The following is a 22,075-nucleotide window of genomic DNA, read 5'->3' as shown; positions in this document are numbered from 1 at the left end:
ATTGAGGAAGACACAAAGAAATGGAAAAATGTTCCATGCTCCTGGATTGGAAGAATAAATATTGTGAAGATGTCTATGCTACCTAAAGCAATCTACACATTTAATGCAATTCCTATCAAAGTACCATCCATCTTTTTCAAAGAAATGGAACAAATAATTTTAAAATTTATATGGAACCAGAAAAGACCTTGAATAGCCAAAAGGATATTGAAAAAGAAAGCCAAAGTTGGTGGCATCACAATTCCGGACTTCAAGCTCTATTACAAAGCTGTCATCATCAAGACAGCATGGTACTGGCACAAAAACAGACACATAGATCAATGGAACAGAATAGAGAGCCCAGAAGTAGACCCTCAACTCTATGGTCAACTAATCTTCGACAAAGCAAGAAAGAATGTCCAATGGAAAAAAGACAGCCTCTTCAATAAATGGTGTTGGGAAAATTGGACAGCCACATGCAGAAAAATGAAATTAGACCATTTCCTTACACCACACACGAAAATAGACTCAAAATGGATGAAGGACCTCAATGTGCGAAAGGAATCCATCAAAATCTTTGAGGAGAACACAGGCAGCAACCTCTTTGACCTCAGCCACAGCAACATCTTCCTAGGAACATCGCCAAAGGCAAGGGAAGCAAAGGCAAAAATGAACTATTGGGATTTCATCAAGATCAAAAGCTTTTGCACAGCAAAGGAAACAGTTAACAAAGTCAAAAGACAACTGACAGAATGGGAGAATTTATTTGCAAACGACATATCAGATAAAGGACTAGTGTCCAAAACCTATAAAGAACTTAGCAAACTCAACACCCAAAGAACAAATAATCCAATCAAGAAATGGGCAGAGGACATGAACAGACATTTCTGCAAAGAAGACATCCAGATGGCCAACAGACACATGAAAAAGTGCTCCATATCACTTGGCGTCAGGAAATACAAAGCAAAACCACAATGAGATATCACCTCACACCAATCAGAATGGCTAAAATCAACAAGTCAGGAAATGACAGATGCTGGCGAGGATGTGGAGAAAGGGGAACTCTCCTACACTGTTGGTGGGAATGCAAGCTGGTGCAACCACTCTGGAAAACAGCATGGAGGTTCCTCAAAATGTTGAAAATAGAACTGCCCTATGACCCAGCAATTGCACTACTGGGTATTTACCCTAAAGATACAAATGTAGTGATCCGAAGGGACACGTGCACCCGAATGTTTATAGCAGCAATGTCCACAATAGCCAAACTATGGAAAGAACCTGGATGTCCATCAACAGATGAATGGATCAAGAAGAAGTGGTATATATACACAACGGAATACTATGCAGCCATCAAAATAAATGAAATTTTGCCATTTGTGACAACATGGATGGAACTAGAGCGTATCATGCTTAGCGAAATAAGTCAAGCAGAGAAAGACAACTATCATATGATCTCCCTAATATAAGGAAGTGGTGATGCAACATGGGGGCTTAAGTGGGTAGGAGAAGAATAAATGAAACAAGATGGGATTGGGAGGGAGACAAACCATAAGTGACTCTTAATATCACAAAACAGACTGAGGGTTGCTGGGGGGAGTGGGGTTGGCGTGGGGTTATGGACATTGTGGAGGGTATGTGCTTTGGTGGGTGCTGTGAAGTGTGTAAACCTGGCGATTCACAGACCTGTACCCCTGGGAATAAAAATACATGTTTATAAAAAATAAAATAAAAAAATAAAATAAAATAAATAAAAAAAATACAGTCTTGCTTGACTGGTTTTTTTTTTTTTTTTTGGTCCTCTATGAAAAGGTGTTTTCTTGTCATGAGATATATATGTGGACTGGAGCTCTACCTAGAAAGCCACTGCTGTGTAAGGTAGCCCTAGAATGGCTGCTGCTTCTCTCGGTACATCTTTTTATTCTCTTTCTCTCACTCTCTTTCATGAGCACCTTTCTCTATTTCCTGGTGATTCTCATCTCTGTTATGTGGTGGCTTTCTCTGTCCTTATATATACATCATAGTGACACTTCATCAATATTTTTGGCTCCTGTTCCGTAACCAACAGCTACACTTTCTTGGTTTCTTATTGTCCTTGTCCATCATTTTATGCCTGATCAGTCAGATCTCTGTTCAGAGTCTATGGATTATTTACCCTTGGGATGACTCAGCTCTTGGCTCATTCCATTCAACTGTAGCAGGGTCACCTCTGGTTTGTCTGGTATAAAAACTGGACTTGCCACTCAGGAAGGACTACAGGTGAAACAGATTGTTTAGAAATATGGATGGTCAAGGCATGCAACAATCAACACTTTTATACAAATATCCTTGCTGGTTATTCTCAGAAATGAAATTCTTGACTCAAAAAGTACACACATTTTAAAAGCTTTTGAGATATATTGCCAAATCCATCTCTAGAAATGTGGTATTAATTTGCACATTAATTTGCATTCTTACCAGCAGAATTAGTGGTACTCCCTGCACCTTCCTCAACATATGGATTTTTCTTTTCTTTTTTTTTCTTTTCTTCTGCTTTTTTTTTTTTTTTTTTGGCTATGTGAGCTTATTTTCACCTTTACCATCAATATGTATGTCTACAAAAGTTTATAGTATACAGATAAATATGATAATACGCTGTCATATCAACAAAACTGGAATTAAGATACTTGATGACCAGTTAATATTAAATCAACTATTTCCTCTTTTTAGCCTTTAAATGTCTTTATATGAAAATATAATTCGTTAAGCCTTCTATTTCACCTGTCCCATACAATAAATATTCATTAAAAGAAAATGTTTGGAGGACATATGTATTTTTCTGTCACCATTTCAATTCCAGATTTGCTTGTTTTGGATGTTCAAATGTTCAAATTATTATGTAGATAGTTATGAGACATAATCTAATTTTTTTTTACTAATATGGCCTATACCCTTTAAAATGGCAAAGAAATGTTTTGGGTTCACTGAGAAATGAATTTCCCTACTTACTAACGAACTAGGAGTCACTTTATATGTTTATGGGCCATTTTATTTTTTCTTTTTAAATTTTTTATTATTTTATGATTTATTATTATCATATTATTTTATTCTTCTACTTATTTTGTTATTATATTATTTATTATTGTTCATATTTTTTCCTAATAAGCTTTTTGTACTTTCCCATTAATTCATAATTATGTGTTAAGTATACTAAGTTTTTGTTAATTAAATGTAGGCAGATACTTCTTTCCAATTTGTTGCTTGTCTTTTCCTTTAATGAAAAATTTCTTGATTTTAATTAGCATATTTATAAACCTTTTCTTTTATGTTTTATCTATGCCACTGCTGCATGGTTGATAACTGCTTTGAGAATTACATTGAAAATGCTCACACCCACAATAGTAATTCTACACCTATGGGTATATTCCAAAGAAATTCTTGGATTTGTGTATCTGTTGATATAAATGTATATAAATATTTATAAGTTTCATTTTTTAATCAAGAAAGAATGACCTGGGAACAATCCAAATGTTTATCAAGAAAGGAATGGATTTTCAAAATTGAGGTTATTCAATGAAGTACCAGGCAGCCATGAAGAAAATGAATTGCAATTATGTTTTAGTTTTCTATCATTGTACAATGAGCCACTTCAAAATTTAATGGCTTAAAGCAAAAATGCCCTGGTATTTTTGGTTGTTGTTGTTTTTTTTTTTTTTTTGTTTGTTTGTTTTTTAAATAATTCTTTCGGTTGGTCAGACTGTTCTTGACTAATTTTGTCTGGACTCATTCATGAGGGTGTAGCTGGAAGACCTGTGCAGACTGGACTTAGCTGCCACAGCGGGGACAGAAGGACCTTTTTTTTCACCTGCCTTCATTTCTTCCAGCATAATGGTCTCAAAGTAGTGTTAAGAGGATAAAAGCAGGAGGTACAAGCTCTGAAAGTTGCATGGCATCAATTTTGCCATGTTCTATTGGTAAATAAATAAATAAATAAATCACTAGAGAATCCCAGATTTTAGAGTGGGGAAATGGACTTCCTGTCTGAATGGAAGGCAGAGCAAAGTGACAGCAAATGAGAATGAACAAAAAAATTGCATGATTCATTGGGAGTCATTATTTTGTTTATAACAATCTTTGAGTATTTTATTATCATGCTGTTTTTACCCTTTCAACTCTGTCCAAATTTTCTACAACAACTAGATATAGCTATCTCAAAATTCAAGGGATTGTTTATTTTTTAATATGGATTCTCTGAGTTTTTGGAGGATACCTTCCAATAATTTCCCAAATGCTGACACTGTGGTAAAATTATAACCTGAAATTCACATCTACCTGGCTTGTTTTCTAAGATCTCAGTAGTCCCTGTGATAGTTAATCTACTATGTCAGCTTGATGAGGCTATGGATACCCAGATATTTGGTTAAACACATCTGGATATTGCTGAGAGCGTTTTTTAGATGATATTAATATTTAAGTCAGTAGACTTGAGTAAAGCAGATTACCCTTCATAATGCGTGGGCCTCATCCAATCAGTTGAAGGGCTTAAGAAACAGACAGACAGACAGACAAAAAAAACCCTGACCTCTCTGGATGAAGAGGGAATTCTGTTACGTGATGGACTTTAGACTCAAGCTAACAATTCTCTCCCAGGTTCTTATTGGTTTTGTTTCTCTGGGGAACCTTAATTAACATACATTCCTTACAGACATAGTGTTCTAATTTCAGCTTAATCTACTTCCCCTTGTTTTTTTTATTCCTCCTCTGCTCCTGTTCTGATAGTATGAATGATGCATATTTTTCCAACCCTCCAGCTTCCCTCTGTTTCCCTGAGAAAATTTGACTTCTAGAGAAAGTTTTCAGGCACATACCCATATAATTTCCTTTTTGAAATTTGAGTCTGCAAAAAACGTATGGAGTTGTTTCTTTCTTTACAACAACCCCAAAAGGGTGACCTATTCTTTTCACAAAAGCGATCTCATTCCTTTTTATTCATGTATTAATAAATTGTGGGGTAAGATATAATTTGTATCTTGTATTCCAAATATAGCTAGAAGGAACTTTTCCTGAATTACCTGACACAACTTCATGAGGAAGTCTGCTCAGAATGTAGACACTATCATGGAGGTCAAGCAGCCATTGTAGGACCAGAAAGAAGAAACCCCAATTCTAGGTTTAGGGTGGCAGGAGATAGACTTATCCTGGGTTCTTAACAGCATTGTTGGCCTTTGTACCACCTTCCCCTTATGGTTTGTTATCTGGCAATAATAAGTGTTTGCCAGCTAAACCACATTTGCTTGGCTTTTCTCTGGAAGGCAGTCTAATAAAATCCTAGCTAATATAAAAGGTATTTTAGAATGTAGTAAAACAAATAAATGAACAAAGCAAAAACATTTGTTAACCAAACATTTCTGTGGTCTTTTTAACGTTTATATTTTTGAAACCTTTTTAATTATTCACAGGGTTTCATGTCTATTATGTCTTTTTATTTTTATAACAGTCCTGGGAAGAAAAATAGTTTTTATTATTCTCAATATACAGATGAGGAGGAGCATAAGGCCCAGAAAAAACAAAATTCATGATTTAAAAAAAAAAATCTGGCTTGTTATTATGCAGAGGTCAGAATCCTGGCTTCTCAACAATTTATTTACTATAGCCCCTGGCACATGCTAGGTGCTCAATAAATAAGTGAATTAATGATGTGTGTAAAACATTTAGTTCAGAACCTGGCATATACTATGTGTTGAATAAATGGAATTTAATAACAATAATAATAACCATATGTTAGCTTCTTGCCTCGGGACCTTTCTTTTATCAAGGTCCCAAGAAAAGACCTATGAATTGAATTATTCTTTAGCACAGACCTAAAGCTAGCTTCTCATGTGGAAATGGCATCTACAAAGGCATCTTTAATGCCAAGTAATAACAAATTAATTTCTTCATTATTTGAAAGAGAGGAGTTAACAACTGTACAAAGCTTATAAAATTTCAAAGATAGGTCCCTTTGATTTCAAAATATTTATCAATGAAACTATTTAATTAATTAACTCACCCCCCCATATGTCTTTGAGAAATGATTGTCAGAATATAAGATGGAAGCGACTTTGATTGGCTGCTTGGTCATTCGATAGGATTTCTTTGCTAAAAGACAAAAATCTTGGCTATGATTTCCTTATAGCAATCTCTCTTTTAAGATAACTATCCTTTATCGTGTAAACCACTTTGCACATGCTATTTTATAAATACTCATACTACTCCTGCAAGGCAGCTGCTATACTCTTTGACAGATAAGGTAACTTAGAGCACATGACTAAGGAGGATAAGAAAGAGACATTAGCTCAGTGAAAATTCCCCCTTTGTCCTGGAGGAAAGTTTTTGGCTCATGCTCCATTCTACTGATGACTCAGTCAGGGTATCTCAGTACAGGAAAGATGAGGCCTTTGCAATATCTGCTGGAGAAAGCATTGATCATAGATCAGCAGGCTTCTCACACTAAAAGCATTAAGCAGACATTATAACAATTTCAATGAAAGAACACGCAGTGTGGGTCTTTCAGACAAATTCTTTTACCAGTTTTCATCTAAAACCATGACTCCTCCCTGACTTTGCCATCAACTTTGACTGCCTTTCAATGAGAAAGAAGTAAAAATAATGTAAATTACTTAGGAAAACCTAGCCAAGAAATCATCTAGGAAATTACATAATCTGCCTTCCAGAGATTTCTTTAATATCAACAACAATGTCTTACATTGGTAATGTGCTTCACAATGAACCTTATGACTTTTTCACAAGGAAGTGGGTATATAAAAGGAAAAAAATTAATAAAATATTGGCCGTGATAAAGATCTATGTTCAGAATACCTCCCCCCTTGATTAACTGAGTTACTTCAAGTTAAATAGTTACATTCTAAATCCCCTTATCTATACAGTGATATCAACAAAAGTAATAAAACACCCCAGTCAGCTGTTAGAATGTCAAAAACAGATGTCATGTGGGTAAGCCATTTATAAGTTATAAAATGCCATATAAATGTGGCAATTGTTCATGCTTATCATCTTATTTTATCCTCACAGTAGCTCTGTAAGGCAGTTAGGATGGAAATCACGTCCAAGTTTACCAGTCTTCAACCACACGGCTGTGATAAACCTATTCACTTACTCAAGGAAACAAAGACACAGAATGCCACAGACATTTCCATGATGCAGAAACTCAGTCATAGAGGCACAGACTCAGGCTCATATAATCATAGTACCATGACAAGACCAGTCAGACACGTAATAGGGCGAGTGTTTCTCAAATTGACACTCTATCCCTTCACAATATACACATGCACGGTTGTCTTATAAGTGAGGGAATTGAGGTTAGATGATTTAAATAATTCACCTGAAATGATCATAAATGACAGACCCATGATTTGAGATAAAGACATCTTGCTTCAAAGTACTGAGCAATTACTGCATCACCAGCCTCATATCAGAAAGGGAGTTCCATATATCCCAATACCAAGCACTGTTCTCATGTATTATGAGTCATCATGTTCTTTGTTTACCAGAGTTTGCAGTGTATGCTTTTGCCATGGCTACTCTATATGCGTTCTAAAATACTTTGGACAGTAAAGAGTCTGATGGCAACAGAGTTTCAGAGCTTAGAGATGATCTTTATAACTCCCTCACATTAGAGAGGAATTCAGAGGAGACAGAGGACTTTCCCTATCTTGTTCTGGTCTATGACAGAGCTAGACCAGATCTAGGGTTTGAAAACATCATCCTGGACTCATTTCATTCCCTCTCCTCAGCTGTGAACCATCCTCAGAATCTTAGCTGTTGTACATAACAGGGTGGGCCATGTCTGTGATGGGCATGGCTGGAGAGGAATGTCTCTCCAGTGCTTTCACAGCACAGGATGCACGTTCAATGACAGGTGGAAACAAAGGAATATTATTTAGACCCCGAAGTCATGACATAAGTGTCCACTGTGAAGTATTAGTTTGGCTTTTCTGTAATAATAAGAGAAGGAATAAAAAGAGCCAAGAGGAAAAACCATTTTGTTGCCAAGGTAATAATTCACATCTTTTGACATTTAAATGATTAATGCAATATTTAAAAGAGAAGTTGTTGCCTTGCATTAGGTGATCTATTGGCTAAATAGCCTCCATGACATTTTGAAGAAACAAAAAGTAGTAATTATCGTACAAGAGGTTTTTAATGGTAGCCCAGAAGAAAGAAGGCAAACAGAGACAGGAAAGCAGCATTAGCAACCTCAGAGCTTGTTACCACAGCAGGACACACTAGGAGATTTGATTTCTTTCTGTGTCCTAAGATCCAAACTCATTTCCCCGAGACTCACCTCAGATTTTTCACGTGGCCCCGAAAGATGTTATTGTAGGTCCAACCCAGCTGAGCCCCTTGAGCACACTCCCCTTTATGGGAAGAGCTGCATTTCTGGCTGGTCTCTTTGATTCTGAGGTGCATGCACTTGGCTCTCTTCCTGGGCAAAGTTGAACTAGCTAATTTCCCTATTACTAAAGGAGGAAAGAGAAAGGCCAAGATGTAGCCAAAAGGACAAATAGCATTTATCCTTGGATATGGGTTGGGACTGGAAGGAGAAGATGATTATCCTTAGGTCAGATGTTTCTGAGTGAAGAGCAGAAAGGAGAGCAGGGTGAGCTGAACTTCTGCCATAGGGTGACTGTTTGGGCCCAAAAGGGCAATTAAGTAAAACATACGACCACTTTTATGGATCAAGTGCTGTTTATGGCATTCTAGAACTTCAAACTGAAATGGAGCATTCATATCTGGAAATGAAGGCCCAGGGAGGAGAAATAACGCCCAGATTCTGGGTAGTTGGTAGCAGACTATGGAGACCCAGGTGCCTGCCTCCCAGCCGAGGGCTTTTTTCTATTACTCCACACAGAGATTTGAAAGTTATTAAAGGGGTGGGGTGGGGCCTCATCCTTCATTCCTTCTCTCCTCCTTTCCCTCCCCCTTTACTCCTTATCTCCTATTTGTCTGGTATTTATCCAGAACCTACCATTCCTAGGCACTGTTTTCAGTCCTGGAGGCATTGGGCTTGATGCAAAATTTCTTTCTTTCTTTATTCTCTTCATTTCATAGCCCTAGTGCCCAGTATGTGATAACTACCATAATTATTGAATGAAAAAATATGGTTTATATATAAGAATGAAAAAAGCCAATTATTTCTTTTGAATGAAGCAATGAATTTTTGGTCTGGTCAAGTTCATTTCTATTGGACAATAAACTGAATTAAATTAAATTGCTGTAGGTAATCTGCATTTAGAATAATACAGAAAGCCCGAATTTATCATTTTGAAAGAATTTGATCATTGACATTTAGAGAAAATAATTACTTTTCAAAAAGGTTTTGACTATGTAGTGTCTGTCACATCTTGATAAAGTATTGATGTTTTTAATGGGGTCTCAAGGGGACATTAGCTAGTTGGACACATTTTAACTAAACTAGTGTTGCAACAAGACAGGCAGTCAGTGAATAATTTAGAAATAATTTTAACCCATTGATTATCACAGTTGACACGTCAGGCACTAATTCTGTTACTCCATAATATGGAGGATTTTAACAGAGAAACATAAAACATCTACTCAGAATTTCAGAACAAATAATGCAGGGAGATCAATTCATAATGTGGATTAGGGCAGTGTTATTTTTGCAAGTATTTGCAGCCAATGTGGATGTCTTCAGTGTAGAACTGTCTCACCTGAAGATGTGAAATAAACCTGAGGTAAGACTGCTAGTATCATTTTCTTATTTCAGATTAAATGATCTTGGCAAACAATAATGATATTTGTTTCTTTGATTTAATTAAGCCCTTGCTTTCTCTTTACCTCCTCTCAAGGCCATCACACCCAGCTCTTTCATTTTTCTGCCTTGAGTGAGCAGAGAAATTTTTCCCTTTTTATTAGAGATACATTTCTCAATAGTAATTTTAACTTTGACAAAAAACCATGTGATGGATTGAATAACCAAATAGTCTCCTCACTGAACCAGGCTCAGGTTAAATTATTTAGTTAAAGCAATTTAATTTGGGAAAATGATCTAGATAGCAGCTGGTAAAAAGAATAGGTCAAAGAATAAATACTCGAAGTTGTAAATTGATTTTTCCCTTACCTATTGGCGACATTGGTTTATTATGGTTGAGGTTATGTGAACATTGCATCTTCAAGTGCAGCATTTTGTGCTTTTTAAAGCAATTTTTTACATTTTTAGATTTTTAAATTGTTTCCATATTTTGTCACTAATGCATTTCCCAGCAATTATTCCTGTTCTTCATTATTTTTGAAAAGGTAGAGACAATGTAAATTCACAATAAGAAACTAGTTAAACAAAATAATGGCGTGTCTATATGGTGGAATACTATGTGGCCATTAAAAAGAATATTTCAGAAATACATACCTTGACATGAAATTTCATGATCTTTGTTAGGTTTAAAAATCAGTTTACAAAGTAGTTTTTACAGTATGATTCTATTGAGAATAGCCTATAATTCAAGTATGATATTTACAACACATAACATACAAGTATGATATATATGACACATAACATATAATTTAGTAAAGAATCTATAATAAATTTACTAAGAAGAATATGTGTTCAGAAGAGACAGAAAAGAGTGAGAAATTTTTGAAAAGAAAAAAAAGTAAGGGAAACAAATTGTTTAAGTAACACATAAAATTTTGCCAGAACTTCCCCCACATTGTACCAGAAGTACCAGAAAAACAGTGACTCCAAAGATTCATTTTTTAACCAAATAGCTGCTTCAGCCAATTTGTTTTTGACTAATCTGTTTTTATCTCCTTCCATCTGAGCATTCAAATTGTCCATTTATTTTGTTTTTCCACAGATAATAGAATCTTCTAGCAGCTGAGGCCCATTTCATCTATGCATCGCACCACTTATTCCTATGAGAACCAGTTACTTGGAATACTGTAGCAACTATGTAAATTCTTAGGTCTCCTCATAAACCCAAACACCAACAGAAGCATTGATAATATCCATGACTGACAAGAATATTTAAAGGTATGTCAGAAAAGTCTGAAACATAGTGCTTGCAAAAGGTCTTAGTTTTATCTAAGAGAGGGATATGTACACACTCATAGTCATAGAACTATAGTGGTGTGATAAACTCCACACTTACTAGCTTTGGATATGTGACTCAATCTCCTTGATCCTTTTTCTTATCAGCAATATGAAGGTAATAAGTACAGTCATCTCACAGGATTGTTGTGAGGATTAAGTGAGATAGTATAAGTGTGGTGGGTAGAATAAAGGCCCCCAAAGATGTCCACATCCTAATTCCTGGAAACTGTGAATGTGTATAGGGGAATTAATGTTTCAGATAGAATTAATCTTGCTAATGAGATAACTTTGAAATAAGGAGATCATTCTGGATTATCTGGACGGGCCCAATGTAGTCTCAAAGGACCTTAAATGGGGAAGAGGAGACAGAAGAGTCACAGTCCAAATGTTACAATATTAGAAAGACATGGCTGGTCATTGCTACCTTTGAAGGTGGAAGGGGACCATGAACCAAAGGATGCAGACAGCCTCCAGAAGCTGGAAAAGGCAAGAAAACTGGTTCTCTTCTAGAATTTCTAGAAAGGAACACAGCCTTAATGACACTTTGATTTTACTGCAGTGAGACTCACTTCAGACTTCTGACATCTAAAAATATATGATAATAAATTTTCATTGTTTTAAGCCATTTTGTGTTAATCTGTACAACAGCTGTAGGAAACCAATATAGGTTTTGGTACTTGAACGTGTGGTACTACTGTAATAAATTCCCAAAAATGTGAATGTGGCTTGGGAATCAGGCAATGGGCAAGAGCTGCAAGAAGTTTGATAAAAACAGCATGATAAAAAGAGTCTAGATTGCCTTGGATGGAATGCAAATATAAATATGGATGTTGACAACTCTGCTAATGAGAGAGACCAGGGCTTGATGATTTTGGAAATTCTCAGCCTACCCTTATTGCAAATGATGCTAAACTGGGGGCTTCAATGTTAGAAAAGCGGGTCTGGAAGAGATTATGCTGAGTGAAATAAGTCAAGCAGAGAGAGTCAATTATCATATGGTCTCACTTATTTGTGGAGCATAACAAATAGCATGGAGGACAAGGGGTGTTAGAGAGGAGAAGGGAGTTGGGGGAAATTGGAAGGGGAGGTAAACAATGAGAGGCTATGGACTCCAAAAAAGAATCTGAGAGGTTTAAAGTGGAGGGGGGGTGGGAGGTTGGGGTACCGGGTGGTGGGTATTATGGAGGGCACGGATTGCATGGAGCACTGGGTGTGGTGAAAAAATAATGAATACTGTTTTTCTGAAAATAAATAAATTAATTTATTAAAAAAAAAAAAAAGAAAAGAAAAGCGGGTTTTGTAGAGAAGGCCAGGGGTATGGCTGGACAGACAACCTTTTTGCCAATGCCTCAGGAGGATCAGAAAGTCAGAATATTCCGTCACACAAAAGGCTCTATGAAGACATTATGGATATGATTCTTGTATTCCTCAGCCATTCAGCAGAAGCCAGAGATAGAGGCAGTATTATCCAAGAAAAATCTGTGGAGGAACTTCTAGTTTAATGGAGTGAATATTCATGGGGGAGACTCACCACAGAATTCTTTTTTTTTTTTAGTTTATTTTTTATTTATTTTCGACATAACGGTATTCTTCCTTTCTGATGGAGGCATAATACTCCATAGTGTATATGGACCACATCTTCCTTATCCATTCATCCGTTGAAGGGCATCTTGGTTCTTTCCATAGTTTGGCGACCGTGGCCATTGCTGCTATAAAAATTGGGCTACAGATGGCCCTTCTTTTCACTACATCTGTATCTTTGGGGTAAATACCCAGGAGTGCAATTGCAGGGTCATAGGGAAGCTCTATTTTTAATTTCTTGAGGAATCTCCACACTGTTCTCCAAAGAGGCTGCACCAACTTGCATTCCCACCAACAGTGCAAGAGGGTTCCCCTTTCTCCACATCCCCTCCAACACATGTTGTTTCCTGTCTTGCTAATTTTGGCCATTCTAACTGGTGTAAGGTGATATCTCAATGTGGTTTTAATTTGAATCTCCCTGATGGCTAGTGATGATGAACATTTTTTCATGTGTCTGATAGCCATTTATATGTCTTCATTGGAGAAGTCTCTGTTCATATATTCTGCCCATTTTTTGATATGCTTGTCTGTTTTGTGTATGTTGTGTTTGAGGAGTTCATTATAGATCCTGGATATCAACCTTTTGTCTGTACTGTCATTTGCAAATATCTTCTCCCATTCCGTGGGTTGCCTCTTTGTTTTGTTGACTGTTTCCTTTGCTGTGCAGAAGCTTTTGATTTTGATGAAGTCCCAAAAGTTTATTTTCGCTTTTGTTTCCTTTGCCTTTGGTGACATATCTTGAAAGAAGTTGCTGTGGCTGATACCGAAGAGATTACTGCCTATGTTCTCCTCTAGGATTCTGATGGATTCCTGTCTCACATTGAGGTCTTTTATCCACTTTGTTTATCTTTGTGTACAGTGTAAGAGAATGGTCGAGGTTCATTCTTCTACATATAGCTGCCCAGTTTTCCCAGCACCATTTATTGAAGAGACTGTCTTTTTTCCACTGTATATTTTTTCCTGCTTTCAAATATTATTTGCCCATAGAGTTGAGGGAAGACCACCTTGCTTAAGAGTGCTTGGATGAACCAGGAGATCAAAGAAGAACTGAAACAATTCATGGAAACCAATGAGAATGAAGACAATTCTGTCCAAAACCTATGGGATACAGCAAAGGCAGTCATAAGGGGGAAATACATAGCCATCCAAGCCTCCCTCCAAAAAATTGAAAAATCCAGAACACAGCAGCTGTCTCTACACCTTAAAGAACTGGAGAATCAACAACAAATCAAACCAACTCCACACATAAGAAGGGAAATAATCAAGATTAGAGCTGAGATCAATGTGGTAGAAACCAGAGATACAGTAGAACGTATCAATGAAACTAGAAGCTGGTTTTTTGAAAGAATCAATAAGATCCATAAACCATTGGCCACACTAATCCAAAAGAAAAGAGAGAAAGCCCAAATTCATAAAATTATGAATGAAAAGGAAGAGATCACTACTAACACCAAGGAAGTAGAAACAATCATCAGAAGTTATTATCAACAGTTATCTGCCAATAAGCTAAGCAACCTAGATGAAATGGATGCATTCCTGGAAAACTATAAACTCCCAAAATTGAACCAGGAAGAAATTGACAACTTGAATAGACAGATATCTGGTAACGAGATTGAAGCGGTGATCAAATACCTCCCAAAAAACAAGAGCCCAGGACCTGACGGATTCCCTGGGGAATGCAATACTGCAAAACTCCTCAAGGTATCATAGGAGAAAACCTAGACAACCTTGGACATGGCAATGAATTTTTAGAGACAATGTGAAAGGCACAATCAATGAAGAAAATACTTAGTAAGCTAGACTTCATCAAAATTTAAAAACTCTTCTGGGAAAGACAATGTCAAGAGAATGAGAAGACAAGTCACAGATTGAGAGAAAATATTAGGAAAAGACACACCCGATAAAGGACCATTATTCAGAATATACAAAGAACTCTTAAAATTCAGCATAAGAAAATAAACAATTAATTTAAAAAATGAGCCAAAGACCATAACAGACACCTTACTAAAGAAGATATACAGATGGTAAATAAATGAATGAAAAGATGTTCTACATCATATGTTATCAAGGAAATGTAAACTAAAACAACAATGAGATACCACTACATACCTATTAGAATGGCCAAAATCCAGAAAACTAACAACACAAAATAAAGCTGAAGATGTGGATCAACAGGAACTCTCATTCATTGCTAGTACAAAGACAAAATGGTACAGCTGCTTTGAAAGACGGTTTGATGGTTTTTCTTTTCCTTTCTTTTTTCTTTTCTTTTATTTTTTAAGATTTTTATTTATTTACTTGAGAGAGTGGGTGTGAGAGAGAGTACAAGCTGGGGGAGAGGAAGAGAGACAAGAAGATGCCCCACTGAGCAGGGACCCTGATGCAAGGCTCAATACCAGGACCCTGAATCATTATCTGAGCCAAAGCCACCCAGGTGCTCTAGTTTGATGGTTTCTTACGAAATTAAGTATACTCTAACCATGTGATCTAACAATTGTGCTTCTTGGTATTTACCCAAAGAGGTTGAGAATTTCGTGTCCACACAAAAACCTCCATGTTTTGGAGGCTTATAGCAGCTTTATTTATAATTGACAAAACTTGGAAGCAACAGGATGTCTTCCAGTAGATGAATGGATAATGAAATGTGGTATATCCAGGCAATGGAATATTATCCAGCACTAAAAACAAATAATCTGTCAAGCCATGAAAAGACATGGAACAACCTTAAGTGAATATTATTACGTGAAATAAGCCAAGTGGAAAAGGTTCCATGCTCTAGGATTCCAATTGTATGGCATTTTAAAAAAGTAAAACTATGGAGACAGGAAAAGAGTGAGTGGTTGTCAGGAGTTGGGGGGAACAGAGAAGTAAATAGGCAGAGCACAGAGGATTTTTAGGACAGTGAAAATACTCTGTATGATATCATAATGATCGATACATGTCATTCTACACTTGCAGGAAACACACAGAATTACAATACCAGGAATGAACTGTAATGTGAAGCCACAGACTTTGGGTAAAATATGGTGTGGCAGCATAGGTTCATTAATTGTAACAAATATATCACTCTGGTGGTGAACGTTGATAACAGGGAGGCCAGGCATGTTTGGGGGCAGATGGTATATGGGAAATCTATGTACCTTCCTGTTAATTTTGCTGTGAACCTGAAACTGCCTTTAAAAAAAAAAATCTTAAAAAAAAACCTCACTTAGCTGCCAACATATGCTACCTTTCATGGAAAAGGAAGGATGACTCCTAGGATTCAGCCTTGATCTTAGGAGGTGGAGTATCCAGCCACAGAGGATTATTTCCAGGTTTGAAGCCAAATGGAGTTTGCTTGGATGGCTTTGAACATTCTTGGGGCGGGTGACTTCTTTTTCTTCTCTCTGTGCAAGCAGAGTGATACACATAACTCTCTTCTCTTTGAGGTTTATAATTACTAAAATATACCTAAAGATCTAGAGTAATACTGACACCAAGATGAGTAGTTCGAAGACTCCAGAAGATATTCACATCTATGGTAAAAGAAGGCTGGGCAGCTAGTCAACCTTTATACCTGCACAAGACACTATGGGCTTCTGGGTGGAAATAGATCATCCTGGTGCAGCAGAACAAATGGCCATCTCTTATGACAGGCAAAGTCAGCAGACAGGGAAATCAAATTTTGTCTTTGGTGGTGGCAGTAGCAGTGGTAGCAAGTTTTGGAGCAAGTAAGGTTTGGGTGAACAGTTGTGGCGTCCTCTGATCTCAAGGTGATGCATCTGGTTCAGGCTTTATTAGCAAAGCGGACGTCGCAATGAGATTTTTGCACACAAGTCAGTATCTCCTGATATTGTTGGATATTGCAGGTGATATCGCAGGGAAAGCTGGAGGCTTCTCTGCCACTCTGGACAGAAACATACTCTGGGGTTGTTATTGTGGAATAAACATTGTTTATTCTCCAAAGGAGTCTGCTTGAACATGACAGCTCCTACATCATCATTAATTTTCATCATCATTTTCCTCATTACTGTCTTGTGAAAAGAGCAAATTTGTATTATTTTACTGAGATGTTGTCAAGTATTGACATTTTAAAGATCTTAAACAGTGAAGACAATAATGTAATACCTTTTTATAATAAATTGGTCCTTTATATTGCTTCATTAGGTTTCCATGTAATATTTCATATCCCATTTTTAAAACTATTTCTCTATGACTTTTCAGAAGGACTGAGGACTTTATTATCATTATTCCCTTAATTCCCTTTGGGGTCATAGCCTCAGGTCACAATCACTTTCCCCCTCACGTGGTACTGCTGGGAGACTGTTCTTTGTTTTACGTTGAATGACAGAAGACACCACCTAAATATAACCTATAGTTCTAGGGGCTACTGCAGATACTTGGTATTCAATATTACATTCCTCTCCTTCCATTACAATCATTTATTTCTGGCTGTAATCCATATTTGCCCAATGACAAAATAATGAACTTTTCATTTTTGTTTTTGTTTTTAATTTTATTTATTTATTTGACAGAGAGAGAGCACAGGCAGAGAGGGAGGAAGAAGCAGACTCCCCACTGAGCAGGGAGCCTGATGTGGGGCTGGATCCCAGGACCCTGGGATCCTGACCAGAGCTTAAGGCAGACACTTAACCAACTGAGCCATTTGTCCCATGAGCTTTTTGTCCCAGTTGTCCCATGAGCTTTTCTATCTATGTAAGTTTTTCCAGAGTTTTGTGCCTATGTTTTTTTTGCACTATGATTCTGTGTTGGGACTAATTTCTCAGGCATCTGTGGGATGTGTTGGAGACTGTATTTGCACAAAGAGCCACGGAAGAAGGTCTTTGTGGGAAATTTTATGAGCTTGCTATCAGTTCTTTTCTCTTCACTGCACTCTGAAATAGGGTAATGGTGCATTAGAGACAATTGCTGAGGTCACCTTAGAGAAATGGGGGAATAAACCCAAGCCACCAAAGAGCCAGTGGATATATACCTTGCTTCAGACAAGAGAGATGGTAATAAGAGCTGAGAATTTATAACAATAATGACAGTATGATAAGCATCTACTCCAGCATTTATTGAGTGACTTTCAAAAACTTTACATGTATTATCTCATTTAGTCTTCCCACCAACCTTGTAAATGTTATTAGTATAGACCCCATTTGAAGATGATGAGACCAAAGACTGAGGAAGTTATGGAATCTTCCCCAGTTCACCAGTGAGTCATGTTGGAGACATGATTTGAATCCAGCCAGGCTGATTCTCACATGATCTCCTCCTGCTACTAATGATAACTCACCCTATTCATAAAGCAGCTGCAAAAGTAGAGTCAGTTGGTGCTACAAAAAATAGCTGGCTTTTCTCCTTGTAAATTCCAAAACGTTTGTAGGTAAAAACCAGAATGGATGTCTTATGGCCGCAGGGGCACAAGGAAATGGGGACACCATTTTGCAGCAACCACCTGAGGCAGACCTGATGTAGGCTTACCAAGAATGCTAACAAGTGAATTTTTTCTAATGCCTGGGGAGAGAGAAGAAATTTTGGGTTTTTCTACTGACTGTTCATATTCCCTCTATGGGAAAAGTGACAAGCAACTTCTGGGATTAAAACAGTAGCTATTTATATTCTGGTGGGAGTAAGAGGATCATAAAGGGTGGAAGGTCCCAAACCCTTTAACAACCTGATAAAATTTATGAGCCCTTCCTCAGAAATATGTATGTATGGTCATACCAATTTCATATCTAGGTTTAGGCTATAGAGATTAAAATACAAAAATATGAGTTAGGAGTTGGGCTCACATTAAATAAAAATAATCTCTTTGGATCTTTGAATCTTTAGTGTTGGGTGACAATGTTTCTTAAGGCAGAAAGGAAGCATCGTTTTTAACATTGGACAGGTATCACCATGCCATCTGTGGTAGGAAGAATTCTCATGGCCTACCAAGATTCTTGGCACCTGATATGCACACACTTTCTCACAATTATTCACTCAAATGGTTATTTTTTTTTTTTTTTCTTATGTAGTGTTTCATGATTCAGTCAAATGTTAATCTGAGGACTTCTGTGAGGGGATGTTGCAGATGTAATTAAGGTTACAAAACAATTTATCTTAAGATAGGGAAATTATCTGGGTGGGCCTCACTTAATCACCTGAATCCTTTAAAAGAGAGTCTTCTGCAGCTGGTCAGAGAAGAGGAAGTCAAACTCTCAAAGTGTGAGAAGGATTTGAGGGACCATTGTTGTTTTGGTGATGGAGGAGGCGAGTGGCAAGGAATGTGGGTTGTCTCTAGGGGCTAAAAATAGTTTCTGGGTAATGGCCAGCAAGGAAAAGGGATTTCAGTTCTATAACTGCAAGGAGATGAATTCTGCCAACAAGAATTAGCTTGGGAGAAGATGGGTTTTTGGAGCTTCCATAGGAGAACTCAGTTCTGTCAACACCTGATGACACCTGGAGCAGAGATCCCATGCTGCACATGATTTCTGATCTACAGAATTGTGAGCTAATAAAGGAGTATTATTTTAAGCTGTTAAATTTGTGGTAATTTGTTGCACAGCAATAGAAAACTGATAGACTGTCTCTTCAAGATGTTCATGGGAGATCCAGAGAGGATAGTTTTCCCACTGCAACAAATGCTCAAAGAGGGAAAACTAATATTTTCTTTCCTTTGTGTACATACATGCTAGGTAGGACTTTTAGAACCTTTTTTTTCCTTCCCTAAGCTGGAAGAACTAGATTCAAAGCAGCTGGCATAAATCTGGCAACTACATAGGGAAAAATTTACTGTGAGGACCCTTGGAATTTAAAATACAATGTATGAGCACTGGTTTTATCTATTTCCCCTTTTTTATTGGATATTATACTTTTTTTTTTTTTTTTTTCAGATTTCAGGTGGGCTCCACACCCAACATGGGGCTTGAACTCACAACCCTGAGAGGAAGAATTGCATATTCTACCAACCGAGCCAGCCAGACACCCTGGATATGATAAATTTTTATTTTAAATATGTAGTCTAGCCTCCTTCTTGACTCTTGTGCTAAGATTCTCAAGATAAGCCTATGGTACTCACAGGATAAACTTTAACATTGCTAACCAAGTATTAGAGATTTTATTGCCATACCCACAGGCTTGGATGTGAAGTACAGCACATAGATTACAGTTTACTATTTACTAATTACTTTTACTAGTTGACTGTTTACTAATTTACCATGGCTAAGTCACTGAACTCTATTGGCTCTATGTACTCTAAGGGCAAGTGAGGGGTTTTGGTATAATGATTCTATCCCTGGTGCTCCATTGAGAACTAATGTCCTCACATTACAGATTTCCAAGATAAGGAAACCCAGAGTTGCTTTTTTTTTTTTTTAAGATTTATTTATTTATTTGAAAGAGAGAGTGTAAGAGTGGGGAGAGGCAGAGGGAGAGAGAGAAACTCATGAATGTAGAGCCTGAGGTCCGGCTTGATCTCATGACCCTGAGATCTTGACCTGAGACAAAACTGAAACCAAAAGTTGGACGCTTAACCAACTGAGCCACCCAGATGTCCCCTCGACTCCCAGTTCTTTTTAGCAGTCAGTGGTGCTCAATGAATATTTGATTTGTGATTTCTAAGGAGTTAATGCCCATCCCAAACTATCTCAAACCCTTCTAACTTGCCCATTCAGGGACATTCATTTTTGCTGGCATTTGGGAGTGCGTCCTTCCCCTCGCCCACTTTCCCTAGGCCCTCCATCAAAGGAAGCAGTAAACTTCCTTTCCACCTTAGTAATATTTCACAGACTCTGGCATGGAGACCAACAGCTGGCATGCCCACGGCCCACAAATCCATCTATAGAGTGTGTGTGTCACTTTTTGTAATAGGTGGAAAAGCTGTTTTCTCTTGGTGAAGAAAGGTTTTGAAGGTTCCTACCCTCCATCCCAATCCCTTTCCATATCAAATTTAATAAAAAGTTAGAATCAATACATAACTTAATTAGAACAAAAATTTATCAGGTTGCACTTGAATTGGCAACACCTTTATTCCTGCAAGGCACCTGACATGCAAGCAGGTATGTTGCACAGAAATGTTAAGTCTTTAATCAATACAACAAAGTATTTCTAGGCTCCCCGGCCTCATAAAATCAAGCAATCAGTTATCCTATAATATAAATCTGGTGCAAGCAGGATTAAAATTATTATTGAAAGCAGTTCTATCTCTTGATTAACAATTGCTGGAAGTTTTCAGATTTAATTCTTTGCACTTTACTTTCACTCAAAGTCAGAAACAAAATATCCCAAACTGTTGAATTTACTGATCAAATTTCACAAAGTCAAAAGAGTTCCCAAGTATAAAAAGGAAAATGATCTGCCGCTTGTAATGAAAAAACAACAAAGCCGCCTCTCTCACTAATTCTATTGCTAACAGTCCATGAGTCCTGCACATGTAGACAGTCATGTTGTTCTAAAGGCAATAATGAATTTGAAAACATCTCATGCTCCAGAAATCTGTTTCCAGAATTATTATAAACTTCTGCCTTCTCCAGACAAAGCCTCATTAGTTCCTCTATTGACTTACTTCTGGTCACACTTTTCTGAAGCTGTTTTAAGTGCACAATGGAGCATTTAAATATTTTATATAAATAAAGGAAGAAGGACTAGTAGTGTCAAAGAGCTTTACTACTTGGCAGTGCTAAATGCCCACGACAACTTGGTTAGCCACTGAAAAATCACTCCAATGATATACTTACTAGAAATGTTCCCGGTAGCCTTAGAATAAAAGACCCAGCTGGAGAAAACTCAATGTCCAGCCCCATCACGGAAAAAGGTAAAATCTGCAGCCAAAAGATGCTTATAAAAGTATGCGAGAAAGTCTGCAGGAAATGTGCAGAGATGAGAGAAAAGTCCTGTGTGCACAGTAAGATAGACACATAGAAACCCAGAGATGCTGCTCCAAAGGGGCAACAGACTCTGTGTCCTTATTTATTCCTTCATTCAAAAAACACGTCAAATATTTACTATTTACCAGCCACTATAGTAGGGCAAGGGTTAGAAGTTGAATAAGACACAGGCCTTGGAACTTTTGCATTATAACATTAGAGAAAACCCCCACTTGGGGATGGGAAAAAGAAATAAAAAAGTGTAAAGAACTTAAGCCAGAATTTGGGTCCTGCCAAGGGAACAGCAGTGTGAGTTATTTTTGTACAGGTCTCACCGTGGACCAAATTTTAAAAGCTGTATAATACATAGAAAAATGAAACAAGAAACATCAGTTCTGGTTTCATTTAATTGGGACCTTTTGGCCTCAGAACAGTGCACAGTAGGTTGACTGGACAAAGCTCAGTGGTGAGAAAAGGCCACAGTGGGCAGTGCATGCACAGTGAAGGGAGTGAATTAGTTTGATGAGCTTTCCTGTAGCCTCGATCTCCATAGAGACAAGAAGTTTTGGCAAGATCTGATTCTTTGGTCCTCATATGC

At 37.3% G+C, this 22,075-nt stretch overlaps 1 long non-coding RNA gene across 1 annotated transcript in view; it reads left to right on the top strand.

The window, feature by feature from the left end:
- The window catches only part of LOC131837830 (uncharacterized), a 55,513-nt gene extending 35,921 nt beyond the window's left edge, over positions 1-19,592 (top strand). Inside the window, exons 2-3 of the long non-coding RNA XR_009356378.1 lie at positions 10,830-11,005; positions 19,507-19,592. This is a non-coding gene — a long non-coding RNA (uncharacterized LOC131837830). The remainder of the gene's footprint in view (positions 1-10,829; positions 11,006-19,506) is intronic.
- The last annotated feature ends 2,483 nt before the right edge of the window (positions 19,593-22,075 follow it).

This window comes from Mustela lutreola, chromosome 8 (genome assembly GCF_030435805.1).
Source record: "Mustela lutreola isolate mMusLut2 chromosome 8, mMusLut2.pri, whole genome shotgun sequence".
Taxonomy (NCBI): domain Eukaryota; kingdom Metazoa; phylum Chordata; class Mammalia; order Carnivora; family Mustelidae; genus Mustela; species Mustela lutreola.
The sequence above is the reverse complement of the archived record's forward strand: the minus strand, read 5'-3'. Positions and strand labels throughout refer to the sequence as shown.